Raw genomic sequence first — 2,895 nt, forward strand, 5'->3', positions numbered from 1 at the left:
CCGCCCCACAAAGAAGCAAGATTAAGTTTCCGAAATCTTTCCCCGATTGACGCTGAGTCAATATGGCGCCTCCCAGATGTTGCCATGTTGATACGCCAGGCGCTGCAATTCTCCCTCCCTCCATCTCATTGCTTCTTATCCTCTCTTCCTCTTGGAAAATAGAGATTAGTCAGTCATATCGACATGAAATCACCCTCTCGCTTCCTTTCTTTTACTTTCTCTCCCTCTTCTTCTCCTTTCGCCACGTCCTTCCTTTCTCCCCGCATCCCGGCGTCCTCTGTCACCTCTCCCCCGCTCCGTTGCGTAGAGCACCACGTGGCGAGGGTCAATGGGAACGAGATTCTCACGGCCCGCGGGGCCTTGTGTGTGTGCGTGTGTGTGTGTACGTGTGTGCGTGTGTGTGTGTGTGTGTGTGTGTGTACGTGTGTGCGTGTGTGTGTACGTGTGTGCGCGTGTGTGTGTGTAAGTGTGTGCGTGTGTGCGTGTGTGTATGCGTCTGTGTGTGTGTGTGCGCATGTGTGTGTGTAAGTGTGTAAGTGTGTGTGTGTAAGTGTGTAAGTGTGTGTGTGTGTGTGTACGTGTGTGCGTGTGTGTATGCGTGTGTGTGGTTGTGTGTGTGTGTGGGTGTGGGTGTGGGTGTGTGTGTGTGTACGTGTGTGTGTGCGCATGTGTGTGTGTGTGTGTGTGTGTGTGTGTGTGTGTGTGTGTGCATGTGCGTGTGTGTGTTTGTATATGTGTTTGTGCATGTTAGTGTGTGTGTGTGTGTGTGTCCCAGATATAAATAGATCAAAAAGGAAACCTTTCCGACACAAGATGAACATCCGGTGTTGATGTTGTCTATCTGAAGCGCCACCCTGATTCGTTGCAACATCGTCTCCCCGAAATGGAAAGCAGCTGTCGAAGCAATACCAGTATAATGAGGGTGATAGGGATATCAATGTTAATGATGATACTAAGGATAAAGAGGATAGTAATGATTATCACCATAAAGATGGGAGTGATTCGAGTAATAAAAATAATCGCAAAACAACAATGATGATAATGATAATATTAATGATGATGATGATTATAAAATCATGATATTTCTTCGTCATTATCACCATCTTTATCATTAATGTCGCTATCATTATTGATATCATTATCAATAAGAGTATTATAATGATCATCAATAGTATTATTATCTCTTCTATTCCGATAATCATCATTACCATTATGATGATCATCATTAAGATCATTATTATCATTACCATAACTCTCATTGGTATTAGCATCAACATTAGCATTAACATTAATGGTAATACAAAGAAACAATTATCATAATGACAGTAGCAATTGCAACACGGAATGATGACAAGAAAAACAACAGAGGGAAATAGCGCAACCTCGAAGACACGCAGCAGAGGCAACAGCAACAAAGAAGCTTCGTCAACAAGGAACGCAGAAGCCGGCTTGGATCCGCGGGCGGCAGCTCGCGCAAGTCTGCTGTTGTACTACACGAACGCACGCCATTTACGCTCTCTCTCATCTCTCTCTCTCCTCCAACACCCAACCACCTCCCTCTACCCTCAACTCCACCTCTATTAACACCACTACCTCTCTCCACACCTCGTCACCCCCATCTCCGTCACCCCTCACTTTCATCCTCACTTTCCTCGAACCCTACATCTCATCTCTCTCCTCTCTCTCTCCCTCTCCCTCTCGTCTCATTCTCACTCTACACTCATCTCTGTCTCTCATCTCTCCTCCCCCCTTCCATCCTCTCTCTCGACCTCATCTCTCTCTCTCTCTCTCTCTCTCTATTTATCTATCTATCTATATATCTTCTATCTATCTATCTCTATCTCTATCTCTCTCTCTTTATCTATCTATCTATCTACTCATCTATCTATCTCTTTACCTCTCTCTCTCTCTTTCTATCTATCTATCTCTTTCTCTCTCCCTCTCTCTCTCTCTATCTATCTATCTATCTATCTATCTTCTATCTATCTATCTCTATCTCTATCTATTTCTCTCTATCTATCTATCTATCTACTCATCTATCTATCATATATCTGTCCCTCTTCTCCTATTCCTCCTCTTTATCCTATCGTTCTATTCATCTTTTCTCTCTCTCTCTCTCTCTATCTATCTATCTATCTTCTATCTATCAATCTCTATCTCTATCTCTCTCTATCTCTCCCTCTCTTCCTCTTTCCCTCTCTCTCCCTCTCCCTCTCTCTCTCCCTCACTCTCACTTTCTGTCTCTCTCTCTCCCTCACTCTCACTTTCTCCCTCTCTCTCTCCCTCACTCTGACTCTCTCCCTCTCTCTCTTTCTCCTTTTCTACCTCCCTCTCCCCTTCTCCCTCTCTCCCCCTCTTCCCTCTCCCCCTCTCCCGCTCTCTGCCTCCCTGTCCGTTTCGCTTCGTCGTGCTACTGCTCCAGTACTCTCTATCGACCGGCGCGAGCCTGGTGCCGGGGTCGCTGAGGACGCCTTCATGACCAAGGAAAGGTCGCGGCAGCGGTGTGTGTGTGTGTGTGTGTGTGTGTGTGTGTGTGTGTGTGTGTGTGTGTTTGTGTGCATGATCACGCTTGAATCTGTCTAGGAATATGTTTGAGGGATTAATGTGAAAGTGTGTGAATGAAGAAATAGGATGTATGATCATTAATAATCCTGTGTTAAGTTGGTCTAGTTTGCAAGATCGTTATTAGGCAATTCCGAACTAAGAAGAAGAAAAATAAATGTGAATGATTAGAAATATCTAATTTTAATGGAGGGCGCAAGGAAAAAGTAAAATATGTAAGAGCAGCGAACTACTCCCGGCTGTCATAAAACGTTGACAGTGTCACGAAGACATTTATAACATACCGTAAAACCGACGGACTCTGTGGCACGCCTTCCTCTGTGTGGCAAGGCG

The sequence above is a fragment of the Penaeus japonicus genome, unplaced genomic scaffold, assembly GCF_977035675.1.
Source record: "Penaeus japonicus unplaced genomic scaffold, GWHDUDI00000001_assembly GWHDUDI00000004, whole genome shotgun sequence".
NCBI classification, from domain to species: Eukaryota; Metazoa; Arthropoda; class Malacostraca; order Decapoda; family Penaeidae; genus Penaeus; species Penaeus japonicus.